At 41.6% G+C, this 15241-nt stretch overlaps 1 long non-coding RNA gene across 1 annotated transcript in view; it reads left to right on the top strand.

Annotated features, from left to right (window-relative positions):
* LOC150039764 (uncharacterized) overlaps nt 1-15241 on the top strand; it is a 49513-nt gene that overhangs the window by 14936 nt on the left and 19336 nt on the right. Inside the window, exon 2 of the long non-coding RNA XR_016534248.1 lies at nt 1775-1884. This is a non-coding gene — a long non-coding RNA (uncharacterized LOC150039764). The remainder of the gene's footprint in view (nt 1-1774; nt 1885-15241) is intronic.

The raw sequence follows: 15241 nt of genomic DNA, 5'->3' as shown, positions 1-15241 counted from the left end.
TGCCTTGGTGGAGAACCTGCCATTGATAATGCAGCATGGGTCCTTTGAAGTTAATGGTGGGCAAACTAAAGGCAAATCTCTGTCTGTCCTGAGGATGTAGGGGAATAGTAAAAAAAAATCCGTCTTTAAGATCAAAGATGATTTTGTGATATCCTCGTGGTATGGCTATGGGAGTGGGCAAACCAGGCTGAAGAGCTCCCATAGTAATCATAGTTATATTGATGGCCCTCAGGTCTTGTAAAAGCCTCCATTTGCCAGACTTTTTCTTAATAAAAAAGATAGGGGTATTCCAAGGGGAGGTAGTGGCTGGCAGCGACTGCTGATGCACCAGCACTGTAGCTGCTGCCAGCTTCTCTGAGGGGAGAGGCCATTGATCAACCCATACAGAATCATTGGACCTCCAGGAAATCCGATCTGCATGGGGTGCCGGAACGTGAACAGCCTTCATCAAAAATGTGTTGCTCCTAATCCTAGGTGATCAGTTTTGATAACAGGGGAGATGGTGTCTCTTATGCCTTGGGAATTTTTTCGTAAACCCTGACCGTGGAGGAAACCTTGTTTTAGCATTTGATGGGTGATAGTGTCATTGGGGCTACACATAATGAGATTTCCATCGAATTTTAATTTTAAAAGGGGGCGATCAGATGTGACTTGCTGTACCCAATAGGCATCTGATGAGCCAAGACAGTTGGTTCCTCTAATTTTTGAGTGAAATGAGTGGGGAGAGGAAACCAGGGGAAGGAAAAGTAATTGGGCTATTCTTTGGCCAGCTCGTATATTAAGGGGTCCAGAAGTGGAGAAAGCCAACATTTTTATTTCTCCTTGGTAATCATTATCAATGATCCCGGGAATTATATGAAGTCCTTTTAAAGCAGTACTAGCAGGGCCTAGTAGGAGTCCAAAGGTTTCGGGTAGTAAGGAACCATGCACTCTGGTGGACAAAATCTGAGTTCCCATAGTAGGAGTTAATGTTGTATGGGAGGAGGAACAGAGGTCCAGTCCTGAAATTCCTGGGGTGACTCGTTGGAAGGAGGAGACATCTGAGTAAGAGAGTGTTTTTTTTTGTGGGACAAACCTGACAGCCCAAGGGGTTTGTCTCAAGGAAGGTGCCCAGGGCTGACCACACTGGAAGTTTTCCTGCTTTGGGGAGAGGGGCTTGCCTTCAATGTCTGTTTTTGAATAACATTCAGAAGACCAGTGCTTGCCTCTTTTGCATCAGGGGCAGACAGTTGTTGGAGGAGGGCGTTCTGCCAGAGGGGCTGTACAGTCTCTAGAAAAATAGCCAGATTGTTTACAATTAAATCAGTTTTTTGAGCGACAGACATTGGCAAAGTCTTTTAAGGCTGCTCCAATGGCTAAACCCATGGCATGTGCCGAGCTGATGCCGGCCCATAGACGGATATAGACAGATACATCACTGCCTGCATGGTGTGGGCGAATGGCTGTGTGGCAGGCGGGGTTAGCATTTTCGAAAGCAAGATGTTTAATGAAAGCGCTTTTGTTTTCTTTACTTCCCACAAGCCGTTCAGCTGCTTCGGTAAGGTGGCTAATGAAATTGCTGTAAGGCTCATTGGGCCCTTGTCAAAGTTTGGCAAGGGAGGTGGTTGCCAATCCCTTAGGGGAGAGCCCTTTTCAGGTTTTTAAACCCACATGCTGGATTTGGGCCTAAAGGCAAGGGGGAAAGCGAGCCTCTTTTTCATTAGAGTCAAAGGACTTTTGCCCAGTAATTTATCACATACACAATGCTGAGATATTTCTCTACAATTTTCAACAGATTCAGTCTTCCATAGAACGAAATCACCCCCAGACAACATGGCACGTGCCAAGAAATACCAAACTTTGGGAATCAGCCATCGGTCACTCAGATTTTCTAAAAGAGCTAAGGTAAAGGGAGTGGTTGGGCCATAATTTGAAGCAGCAACTTTTAATTCCTTAATATGCTTTAATCCTAAATGGAGATATGTTTGGTCGGGGACCTCATCAGGGTCATGATCTAGTCTCCTGAATGTTCCTCTTCCTGATCAGAGTCTTCATTTGGGGAGGCTATTTCCTCCACATTTAGGGGAGTGGCCTCGGAGCCCTGAGTTTTTGAAATGGACTTGCTGCTTTGACTGATGGTGAATATCTGGAGGGTCGAGGGGGCTTGATAATTTTTTGATTTTCCTTTTGGATTTTGTGAGTTAGGTGGAGAGGAAAAGGAAAGGGGAAGGTTTTGCAGTTCTAAGTCAAGGGCTCTCAGTTCCTTAATAATTTGTAAATGTTCCCTTTTTTGCTGTAAAATTTCTTTAAGGGAAGTGGCTTACTGAGAGAGTTTAAGTTTGGTTCTAGTAATGGTCCCGGAAACATCATCTGTGTCAAGGACAGGGGCACAGAGGGGTGGTGCAGGAATGTAAGGGGGCAGCCAGTCAGGGTTATGGTATTTTGTAGCCTCTTTTTTCAAAGAGATCATGTTGGCTGTAGGGAGTTTTCCATTAGGCTTGTCATTATCAACCTTGGTAAGAGAGGGATAAAGAAGCTTGCTAGGGGAGCAGGGCCTAGAGACATTGAGGTGGTTTTAAGGTTTTCCTGACTGCCTGGGATAGAAGTAGATTGGCATACAGAGGGGGGCCGAGAGTGTCGTTGTATAAGATGCTCTCCCTCTTGAATTACCCCTGCAAGTCTGGAGCTGGTTTATGAATATGAAGGACATCATTTATATATGAAAAAGTCTGGACAGGAATTTTTTTCTGGGCCAAAAATTTTATAATAGTCCTGAAAGCAACCTCTCACTCTACCCCATCTTTCTTCATTAATGGTACCTTCCTGTGGAAACAGGAACATATGTCAGTGACAAAATCAAAGAGTCTTTTAAAATCTTTTTTCCTAACCTGAGTTCCTCTTGCCTTGAGAGAGTCCTTGAGACCCTTAAGATAGAGATCATGAGTGGTTAATGCCTGCCCCATACATGCGAAACTCACCTCTTACCTTACACAGATCGAGCTCAAAGTCAGGCAGTCCTGCGATGATCTCAATGTGCATCTTCCCTCACACCCTTGATGTGCGGCGATCCCAGCAGTATGGGCTGATTATGTTTGGCATGTGTTCAACATCCTTCCTTGTGTCCTAGACCCCACTTTGGGCTCCAGGTGCCCCAGCCCACCCGGGTTTTTTCAACTGGGACTTGGGAAGAGAAGGGCAGATGAATGGAGGTGCAACAGACATGAAAAAGGAGAGCAAGTCGGAAGGTTTGATCAAGCTCTCATTTATTGAAGGTTGCAGTACTGGTTTTATACTAGTTTAGCTGGTGGGTACTTTTCAGGCTAGGGGGAGATCAAAAACAAAAATGAGGAAGTCATGGCAATGAAGTCATTGAAACGATCGTTCAGTTGTGGCAATGAAGGCAATGATTATTCAGTTGTACTAATGTCAAACCGCAGGAAGTATCGCCTAACTTCTGAGAACCCGTTGACTAACAGAAACTATATGCATGGCTGAGAAGGTATTTTCTTTCCTGCTGGCTCCCGTCAGCTCTAGCCATGAACAAAACACCACAAGTTAAAGCCCCAGGACTGGCATACAATGCACGAAGTCTCATGGCCTTTACTGTCCAGGCTGGCTTAGAACTGTGATCCTAAGATTTCAGCGAGCTAGGCAGCTAGGATTCTTTAGCTACAAGTTAACATTGATTTCTTTGTTTTGTTTTGCCCTTTTGTGATTTTCCTTAGGGTTTTAAATCAGGGCCAAGTATACTCTCACTGAAATTTTTTCTTCAGTGCTAGCAGGCTGTAGAATTTGAGCCAAACCTTGATTGCTCATGTTTATTTTTTAAATTTGGGTGCTGGTACTATGCCTTTAACCCAAGGGCTGGTGCTTCTATCTGAAGTTTTTGTTTATTTTCTTAAGTCTACTGGGTGCTATTACTTGCAACATATATCAAGGTTGTCTTTGGTTTTGTTTTGCTTTTCCTGGGCTGGTACTACTCCTTGAACTCAGGGCCTAGCCTCTGGCTTTTAAAAATTATAATTATTTCTTTTCTGTTTTGTGTGAGTCATGGGCCTTGAACATGGCCTGGGTACTGTCCCTGAGCTCTTCAGCTCAAGCCTAGCCTGGAGCCAAGCCCCACTTCCCATTTTCTAGAGGGTAATTGGAGATAGAGTCTCAAGTCCTTTAGTGCCCGGGCTGGCTTCAAACCTTCATCCTCAGATCTAAGCCTCCTGAGTAGCTAGGATTACAAATGTGAGCCCCCGTGTCCGGCAATATAATTATTTCTTTCATTTTTTTTCTCTCTCTCTGTTTCTCTCTCTCCTGTCTTCTGTTTTCTTTTTTTTTCTCTTTTAATTGTACTGATGTTAATGCTTTAACTTAGAGCCTGGTTGGGTTTTTTGGTTGTTGTTTCAAAATTTTTCTTAAGCCTTGCAGCTTGGACAATTTGAAAAATCACTCTCTTTCAGAGATTCCTTTTGAGAGGGAGACTGGTTAATAGGAGATAGAGTCACATGGAAATGAGACTTATCTACAATTAACCAGCAGTAGGCAGGAAGTAGTAAAGATCTAGCCTTGAGCCAACATAGCAAGTTCATGCCTACCACTGCCACTCACTGGAAGAAGTCTCACTGACTTTCCTGCCCAGGCAGGCTTTTTTTGCCAGTCCTGGGACTTGAACACAGGGCCTGAGCACTGTCCTTGGACTTTCTCAAGACTAGAGCACTACCACTTGAGCCACAGCACCACCTAGGATTGTATATGTGTGTATGTGAGAGAGAGAGACAGAGAGAGACAGAGACAGAGAGAGACAGAGACAGAGACAGAGAGAGAGACAGAGAGAGAGACAGAGAGAGAGACAGAGAGAGAGACAGAGATAGAGAGAGAGACAGAGAGAGAGATAGAGAGACAGAGACAGAGACAGAGAGAGAGAGACAGAGACAGAGAGAGAGAGAGAGACAGAGAGAGAGAGAGAGAGAGAGAGAGAGAGAGAGAGAGAGAGAGAGAGAGAGAGAGAATCATGGGGCTTGAACTCTGGCCTGGGTGCTGTCCCTGAGCTCTTCACCTCAAAGCTACCATCCTACCTCTTGAGCCACAATGCCACTTCTTGTATTCTAGTGGTTAATTGAAGGTAAGAGTCTCATGGTCATTACTGCCTGGTCTTTTGAACCTCCATCTTCAGATCTCAGCCTCTTGAGTAGTTAGGATTATAGGCGTGAGTCAACACACTGGGCGTACCTAGGGTATTTTTTTTTTATTGTACGTGGTACTGAGGAATCTATCCCGGCTGTCCCTAAGTTAAACTCCTGGCACACAGGAGTTTTGCCTGCTGGTAGAGTGCTTGCCTTACATGCATGAAGACATGTGCTCGATTCCTCAGTACCACATACATAGAAAAAAAGTCAGAAGTGGTGCTGAGACTCAAGTGGTAGAGCTCTAGCCTTGAGAAAGTCCAAGGACAGTGCTCAGGCCATGAACTCAAGCCCAGGACTAAAAAAATTTTTAATTGGCTCTTTTCCTTCACCTTTTTTCATTTATTTTACTTTTTCTGTTGCTTCTTTTTGTTTATTTCAGGTCATCTGGTTTGTTGTTAGTCTAACCACCCACCCTCAGTTTTTGTTTATTTTTTAAACCCACAATTTGGAGGCTCGTGGCCTAATGGTAGAGTGCTCCCCTAGCATTCAGGAAGCCCTAGCTTCGATTCTTCAGTTTCACAAAGGAAAGCTGGAAGTGGTGCCTCTAGTTGTAAAGTGCTAGTCTTGAGGAAAGCCCAAGGACAGTGCCCAGGCCCTGAGTTTAAGCCCTAGACTGATAATGACAAAAAAATATTAAAAAAAAAGTTTGGAGTCTCTGCTAAGGTCAACTACTGGCTTTTCTTTTTCTTTTTTTTTACCGCATTGTGTGGCTAGAACTAAGGGCCTGAGAGCTGTACCTGAGTTTGTTTGCTCAAAGTTGCACTCCACTCCATCACTTTGTAACACAATGCAACATAGAGTTTTTGAGTGGTTAATTGGAAGTAAGAGTCTCACAGGAAATTTTCTGTCCAGGCTGACTTTGAACCACGATCCTCAAATTGCAGCCCCTGAACAGCCAAGATTACAGGTGTGAGGCATTGGTGTCTGCCCTGGCTCTTAAAAAATTGTTAGTTTTTGGTTCTTTTTTTTCATATAATTTTTATTGTAATTAATGGAAGGTTTACATGATATTTGCCAGATAGAAGGTGCATTAATTCACATACATTGATACCCTTTCACATGTCTTGGTCCTCAGTTCCCTCCCACCCCCACCTCTCACCGTGTTTTCCCCCTTCCCTTTTCAAATAACCAAATAAAATTATATCCGATAATTCAGTTAACAAAGTGAGATACTGTAACAATATGAGATAACCAAGGGACAACAAAATAGATGAGAGATAACATAGAACCTTAAGGACAACAATCATTGATTATATGGCTTATGTTTCTATATCCTAGAGATCCTTTCATTTAACGTCATACTATATGACCTTATTAGTTTTCAGGTCTTATGCTAGGACTTAAACTTTGAGACTCAACGTAATCCAGAAATCATTTCTTTCTCCCCACCGCAAAGCTAGTTGGTATACATTAGAGACAAAACTCAACTTCAGGATCTATTTTTTGACTCTCCCAGAGGAGGATTGTCTTTTTCTTTTTTTCATATATATATATATATGTATATATATATATATATAGTAATTAATGGAAGGGTTACATTATATTCACCAGATAGAAAGTTCTTTACTTAACATACATTGAAACCCTTTCTCATGTCTTGGTCCCCATTTCCCTCCCTCCACACCCTTTCTTTTGCTTTCCTTTTTTTTAAATTTTTATATTAAGGCTCACAACTGTTGGAGACCATTGCTTTCAGCCACTTGAGGAAGTAAGATTATAAAATGGCACCTGGCAACTTGCCAATGAGTCATACTTGCTGACCTGGAAGTTTCTTTGCATTGGTTTATTTGTTTCTTCCATGCTAGTGGATAGAATGTGATCACTAGATTTCTTCCAGATTTGTTTGCTGCTTGTGCAGATGACCTTTATTGTGATTGGCTGCTTAAGGATATAAACAGTGTAGGATTTCTGGGGAAGGGAAGAGAAAGGCAGGGAGAAGGAGAAAGACAGAGAGAGAAGACAGGAGAGAGAAATAAAAGACCTCTGCTTGCAGGTATTTGAGTCTGTGATCATTCCCAGTCCACCTCCGAAGTGAAGCATTCTTGCAGCAGGCAGCAACACACAACTCTTCTATTGGAGCCACCACTCAACTTGTGCCTTTTCCTTCTTATTTTCTTTTTGGTTTTCTTTTTCCTCTTTCTTTCTTTCTTTCTTTCTTTCTTTCTTTCTTTCTTTCTTTCTTTCTTTCTTTCTTTCTTCCTTTCTTTCTTTTCTGTTTTGCCATTCCTGGAGCCTGAACACAGGGTCTGGGCACTGTCCTGGACACATTTTGCTCAAGATTAGTGCTCTGCCATTTGAGCCACAGTGCCACTTCTTGCTGTTTTTGTGTATGTGGTACCGAGGCCTAGAACTCAGAGCTTCCTGCGTGCTAATTGATCACCCCACCACTTGGCCACTCTCCCTCCCTCCCTTCCTTCCTTTCTTCCTTACTTCTATTCCTTCTTTTTTTGTGGTTAATAGAAGATAAAGAGTGCTATGGGAAGTCAAGGGTACTACATAGTATTGTAAAATCTGAGAATTGCGTTTCAAAGCCAGCCTAGGCAAGTAAGTCCCTGAAACTCTCATCTCCATTTAACCACCAAGAGACAGGAAGTATTAGAGCTCTATCCAGGAGCCAAAGACAGCAAGTTCAAGACCACCACTACCACTCACTGAAACAAATATCATGGGCTTCCCTGCCCAGGCAGGCTTTGGACCACAATCCTCAGATTTCAGCAACCTAAGCAGGATTACAGATATGAGACATGATTTAAAATTCTTTAATTGGCTCCTCTCTTCTTGCACCTTTATATCATTTCGTGATTTATTTTACTACTTTTCTTTTTTTTATTTCAGTTCTTTTGGCTGGTTGTTAAGGCCTAGACACTCACATTCAGTTTGTATTTTTCTTTTTGTTTGTTTGGGTTATTTGTTTGAAAATGGATTCTATACCTGGGCGACAGATAAACTACTGGCTATGTATTTTTTATTCTTTTTCTAGGTTTTGAATTCTGGTCCTGATCACTGTCAGTGAGTAGCTTTTTTCCTCTCAAAGTAAGCAAAGTGTACAATAAGAGGAAAAACTCAACTTCCAATTATTATTATTTTTAAATTTGGTACTTAGGGCTTTAACTTAAGGCCTGGTGACTCTTGCAGAGGAATATTCTGCATTTTTTTAAATTATATTTTAATTCAAGGCTAACATGCTCGACTACTTGAGCTACAACTCTACTTTTGCCTTTTTTGTTGTTATTGTTCTTCTTTGGTTGTTAATAGGAGATAAGAGTCCCTGGAGAAACCAAGGGCACTAGATAGTATCCTAAAGTCTGAGAACTGAATTTCAAAATTAGCCTGGGCAGGAGAGTACAAGAGATTCCTAACTTCAGTTACCACCCAGAGGCCACTAGTCAGTGGCACAGGCATGAGCGTGGCTGTTTATTAATTTTCTTTTTTAGTTGCTGTTATAGGACTGGAATTCAGTACCTGATCTATAGCCAAGATTTTTTTTCATCAAAACTAGCAGGGAATAAAATTAGAGCTAAAATTGGACTCATGATTTTTTCTTTTCTTTTTTTTTTAAATTCAGGGCTCCTTGGCTCTTCTACTTAAGCCACAGCTCAACTTCTGCTTTATTATTATTATTATTATTATTATTATTATTATTATTATTATTATTGTGGTTCATAGGAGATAAGAGTGGAAATACAAGGGCACTACACAAAGTCTTGACATCTAAGGATCCCAGTTTGAAGCCAGCCTGGCAGGAAAGTCCATGAGACTTATCTTCTTCAGAACAGAAATCAATAGAGAACTAATCATGAACAAACACCCCAAATTGAAGCTCACCATTGACAGGCACACACTAAAACAACTGTCATGGACTTTCCTGCCCAAGCTAGATTTAAACTATGATCCTGTGATTTCAGTGACTGGAATAAGTAGGATATAGGCTTGAACCATGTTCTCAAAACATTCAGTGGCCCTTTGGTGTTTTCTCTTTTCACTCATTTTTGTTTGGTTTTCTTTTTCTTTCTCCCCACCCCCCTTTTTTACAAACTTTGTTCAGGTACTCTGCTTCGTTGTCTTGGATTGTCCATTCTCCCTAAGGTTTTAATATTTGCTTTATTCCCTAAAGGCTAGCAGGTTTACACCTGAAAACACAGACAAAAGTCAGTTAGTCTTTCTTTCTTTCTTCTTTCTTCCTCTCTCTCTCTCTTTCTCTCCCTCTTTCTCTCTCTCTCTTTTTCGTGCTTGCGCTCCTTTCTTTCTCTCTTCTCTTTCATTATATTGTTCTTTCTGTCTTTTATTGTTTTTGTGTGTCATGGGGTGTGAACTCTAGGCCTGAGCATTGTCCTTACCTCTTCAGCTCAAGGCTACCAACCTACCCCTTAGCTTGCTGTGAGTCTTGATACTCAGATCTTAACTTCATAAGTAGCTGAGATTACAGGTATGAGCTTCTATGCCTAGAACCGGCCCTTGTTTACTTGCTTCCTTTGGCTCCTTTGTATTTTTTTGTTTCTCTTTTGTTTTCTTTCTTTCTTCTCTTTCATTTCATTTGTTTCTTTCCTTCTGTTTGACTACCTCCCTCCCTGACCCCCACTCTTTCTTTCTTTCTTTCTTTCTTTCTTTTTTTCTTTCTTTCTTTCTTTCTTTCCTTCTTTCTTTCATGGTTTATAGGAGAAATAGTCTCATGTGAACATGGGGGACACGGCTCTAAAATCTGAAGGCTGTGGTCAATGCCAACCTGGGTAGGAAGTATTAGAGCTCTAGTCATGAAAAACAAGCATGCTCAAGCTCACCACTACCACTCACTAAAACAAGTCTCATGGACTTTCCTGTGCAGGCTGGCTTTGAACCACAATCCTCTGATTTCAGTGATCATAGCAAGTAAGATACAAGTGTGATCCATATTTTAAAATTCTTTTTTTTTGTTTTGCCAGATCTGGGGCATGAACTCAGGGTCTGAGCACTGTCCAGGGCCATGATCAAGGAGATAGCTCCACTGCTTGAGCCACAACACTATTCCTGGCTTTCTTTCTATGTATGTAATACTGAGAAATTGAACCTGGGTCTTTGTGCATTCTAGACAAGCAGTCTACCATGAAGCTGAACCCTGGCCTGTGTTTTCAAATTTTTCAATTATCTCTTTGATATCTCTTCCTTGTATAACTTGTTATGGATTGGCCTGTCTCCCTTAGGTTATTATCTTGCTTTCCCTTTTTCCCTCCAGGCAAGCAGGATTCATACTTGGAAGAAAAGTTCAAATTGGGGCTTTGTTTAGTTCATTTGTTCTTATTTGCTTGTTTGTTTGGCTGCCTGCTTGTTTACATTCATTCTTTGTCTCTTTCTTTCTTTGCTTCCCTTTCTATTTCCTTCTCTCCCAGGAACACATTCCTTGGTATCAGATACGTAGAAAAAGCCGGAAATGGTGCTGTGTCTCAAGTGGTAGAGCTCCATCCTTGAAAAAGCCCAAGGATAGTGCTCAGGCCCTTACAGAAATTTTCCTGCTTGGGCTGGCTTTTAAACAGCCTCCTAAGTAGCTAGAATTACACACAGGAAGGATTGCTACACTTTCTGGATCATTTTTTTGTTATTGTTTTGTTTCTTTGCTAGGGCTAAAACCCAGGTCCTGGTCTCTGCACAAAATAATTTTTTGGTTCAGTGTTTTAGGGAGTACCATTAGAGCAAAATGGACTTATGAGTTTGGTGGAGTTTGTTTGTTTTTAATTCAAGGCTCCCTAGGTCTACAACATAAGGCATAGTTCAACTTCTGCCTTTTAATTTTTTGGTGGTTCATAGGATATAAGTGTGCCATGGAAATACAAGGGCACTGCAGAGGTTTGATATTTTAGGATGGTAGTTTGAAGCCAGCCTGAGCAGGAGAGTCCATGAGACCCTTATCTCCATTAAACGACCCAGAAACAGAAGGTAGTAGAGCTTTAATCATGAATAAATCACCAATCCTTTTAAGTTCACTATTGGCAGGCTGGATCATGGATTCCTGCCCAGGGTGGCTTTGAACTACAATCCTATGTTCTAAGTGAACTGAGCAAGAATAGGATATAAGCATAAAGGATCTTTAAAAATATTTAGTTGTCTGTTCGATATCTTCTCCTTCCTTTTTTTTTGCCTGTCCTGGGCTTGAGCTCAGGGCCTGAGCACTGTCCTTGGACTTTCTCAGGGCCAGAGCTCTACCATTTGAGCCTCAGCACCACTTCCAGCTTTTTTCTATGTATGTGTTACCGAGGAATCGAACGTGGGTCTTCATGCATGCTAGGCAAACACTCCACCACTAGGCCAAACTCCCAGCTCTTCTCCTTCCTTTTAATTCACTTTTTATTCCTTTTTTGGTGGGTCATGGGGCTTAAACTTAGACTGGGCACTCTCGAAGAGCTCTTCAGCTCAAGGCTACCGCCCTACCCTGAAGCAAGCCCCAATTCTTTTTGTAGAAGTTAATTGGAGATAAGAGTCTCAGGTCCTTTTATATCCTGGCTGGCTTTGAACTTTGATCATCAGATCTCTGCTTCCTGAACATCAAGGATTACAGGCATAAGCCATCTCCCCCAGCTTTTATTGTTGTTGTTGCTTAAATTCAGATTCTCTAACTTATTATGGATTGGCCAGTCTCCCTGAAGTTGTTGTCTTTGCTTTGCTTTTTTCCCTTCAGGCTAGCAGGATTCACACCACAAAAAGTTCAACTTTATTTTATTTGTTCTTTTCTTGTTTGCTTGCTTGCTTGCCTGTCAGCTTGCTTACATTTTCTCTTTGTCTCTTTCTTTCTTTACTTCTTTTTCTATTTTCTTCTCTGTTCATTTTCTTCTCTCCTTCCTTCTCTTCCCCCCTCCCATCTCCCTCCCTTCTCCTTCCTTCCTTCCTTCCTTCCTTCCTTCCTTCCTTCCTTTCTTTCTTTCTTTCTTTCTTTCTTTCTTTCTTTCTTTCTTTCTTTCTTTCTTTCTTTCCTTCTCTTTTTCTTTCCTTTCCTCCTCCCTCCATTTCTTTCATTCTGTTTTCTTTCTCTTTCTTTTCTCTCTCTTTATTTCCCTTCTTCCTTCACTCCCTCTATCTCCCTAACCCCTTTCCTCCCACCCTACCACCTTCCTTCCCTCCTTCCATCTTTGCTTTCTTTCTTTCTTTCTCTCTCTCTTTCATTCTTATCTGTTTTTTTTGGTGGTTTAAGGGGAAGGACTCTTATGTGAACATGGGGGCATTACAGAAGTTCTGAGATCTGAGGATTGTGGTTCAAAGCCAGCCTGGGCAGGAAAGTCCATGAGATTCTAATCTGTAATGAGCCAACAGATAGGAAGTACTAGAGCTCTAGCCATGAGCAAAACAAGTTCAAGCCAACCACTTCCACTCAGCAGGTCTCCTAGACTTTCCTGCCCAGGATAGCTTTGAACCACACTCCTCAGATCTCAGCAACCTCAGCAGATACGATTCCAGATGTGTGACATGATTTAAAAGTGTTTAACTGCTCTCCTCTACTTTCCTCTTCCTTTTCATCTAGGTCACTATTTCTGTACATATATTTTTTGTAGTTTTTCCAGTTTTATTATTTCAGGATCTCTAGTTTCTTGTTGTGTTTAACCACTCTCCCTCTTTTCTTTTTCAGTTTAGATGTTTTGTTTTTTTGTGTTTTTCTTTTTTTCTCTCAACATTAAGAAGGCCTGGTACTTGGGCCACAGTTCAACTACTGGCTTTGTTCTTTACCCCAATGTGGGCTTGAACTTATGATCGGGGCAGTATTCCTAAATTCTTTTGCTCAAAAGTAGACACTCTTCAACTTTGCTTCACAATGCAACTTCTGCGTTTTGAGGGATAATTTGGTGTAAGTGACTCATACATCATTACTGGCCTGGGCTAGATTTCAACCAGATCCCTCAGATCTCAGCCTTCTGACTAGCTAGAATTACACACATGAAGCACTTCTGCACTGCTTGGTGTTGTGCTCTGAGACGGGGTCCCCAAAGAAAACTGAGATAGAGGCGTCCAAAATGCGAAAGCAAAATTTATTGCGGGTTATGAGCCAGGTAAGGAACTCTGTGCATGCTCACCCCAAGGCAGTAAGGTGGGGGGAGGAGTTGACAGTCAGGGTTTACACAGTCTTTTTAAAGGAAAAAATCACAGGTTTACACCCATCCTGTGGTCGAGTGATGTAAGATAGGGATTAGGAGCTTCTCAGGCCAGAGGAAACTGATGGGAAGTTCTCACCCCAGCTGGGTCCCATTCAACTGTCAAAGAGTAGTTTTATGGCTTGGGAAATAAATGCTATGCAATGCTGTTCATGCAGTCTAATTTTGACACAAAATAGGTTAGTTCCTGGAGTTTAAGGACACCTGTGCAAACAATGGCTGACTGGGGTCCAGAAGTTCCTGTTTATTCAGCCTATGGGTCCTTGGAGATTTTTCGAATCAGAGGGTTTTTTTTATTCTTTTATTCTGCTTACTGAAGGGGAATAATTTTGGGTCTGGGGGTAGTTATTTTTCATCTCTACACTTGGCTCATTGTTGTTTTTGTTCCTGTGCTGGGGATTGAACTAATGTCCTGGTAACTGTCCTCACAAATGCTTTTTCCTTAACATTCACAGGGAGTTCAAGGGAGCAGCCTCCATTATGGGAACCATAGCTGAAGTCTGGCCTTTTTATTACTTTGGTGGTTCATAGGAGATAAAAGGACACTGGAGACACAAGGAAATGATACAGAGGCTTGACATCTGAGGATCATGGTTGAAAGCAGTCAGGGACAGGAAAGTCCATGAGACTCTATCTCCAATGAACCACTGAGAGGGAGAAAGCAGTAGAGCTCTACTCTGCAACAAAACACCAACCAAGTTAAGTCGACCACTGGTAGACTCACACTAAAGCCAGTCTCATGGGTTTTCTTACTCAGGCTGACTTCAAACCACAGTGACCTTAGCAAGTGGGATATAGAAATGAATCGTTTTTGTTTTTCTTTATGAGTTGACTGAACTCTAGATAGTTATTCAACATATGCCCTGGTGAAGATTTATGAATTGGCTATAATCACAACATTTTTCTCAGATGTTACCATTAGTCACTATGTAAATACTAATAAAAACTAAAGTTGTATCACTTCACATTCACCAAATGTCTATAAATTTTATTTTTATTTTTTTTGCCAGTACTGGGCCTTGAACTCAAGGCTGAGCACTGTCCTTGGACTTTCTCAAGGCTAGAGTTCTACCACTTGAGCCCCAGCACCACTTCTGGTTTTTTCTATGTATGTAGTACTGAGGAATCGAACCCGGGTCTTCATGCATGTTAGGCAAGCACTCTACCACCAGGCTAACACTCCAGCAATTTATTTATATTTTTTAAACAATTTATAACATTGATTTTCACATCATATTTTAAATGACATGTTTAACAAGCAAGTAGTCAAGAAGGGAATTTCTGTATATGAACCATTGTCAATTTTTTCTTTTGTCAGTTGTGGGGCTTGGACTCTGGACCTGGGTATGGTCCCTGAACTCTCCAGCTCAAGGATACCTCCTTACCCCTTGAGTGCTAATGTCACTTCCAGTTTTCTGGTGGGTAATTGTAGAAAAAGGTCTCCTGGTCTTTAGTGCTCAGGCTGGCTTTGAATGGAAATCCTCAGATCTCAGACTCCTGATTAGCTAGGATTACAGAAGTGAGCCACCTCACCCGTCAAGTTTTGAAAATTTTGGGTTGTTTCTTATATCTTCTTTATTTTAGTTCATTTTTTGTTCCTTTTTGTGCCAGTCATGGGGCTTTAACTCAGTGTCTGAGCACTGTACTTGGACTATTTGTCAAGGCTCAACCACTTGAGCCAGAGCACCACTTCCAGCTTTTTTCATTATGAGGTACCAAGGAAAGAACCTGGGTCTTTGTGTATGCTTGAAAAGCACTCTACCACTAAGCCAAACTCCCTGCCCCAGTTTTTTGTTATTTTGAGACTACTATGTTCCTTTGAGTCTGGCTTACTTCACTTAATATGATTTTTTCTAAGCCTTTCCATTTCCTTAGAAATTAGGCGATGTCGTTCTTTCTGACAGCAACAAAGAATTCCATTGTGTATAAATACCACATCTTGTTGATCCACTCATCAACTGAGGAACATCTCGTTTG

The sequence above is a fragment of the Megascapheus bottae genome, unplaced genomic scaffold (assembly GCF_031878675.1).
Source record: "Megascapheus bottae isolate mThoBot1 unplaced genomic scaffold, mThoBot2.hap1 HAP1_SCAFFOLD_45, whole genome shotgun sequence".
Lineage (NCBI taxonomy): Eukaryota > Metazoa > Chordata > Mammalia > Rodentia > Geomyidae > Megascapheus > Megascapheus bottae.
Note: the sequence above shows the minus strand (reverse complement) of the source record. Positions and strands in the feature narration are given on the sequence as shown.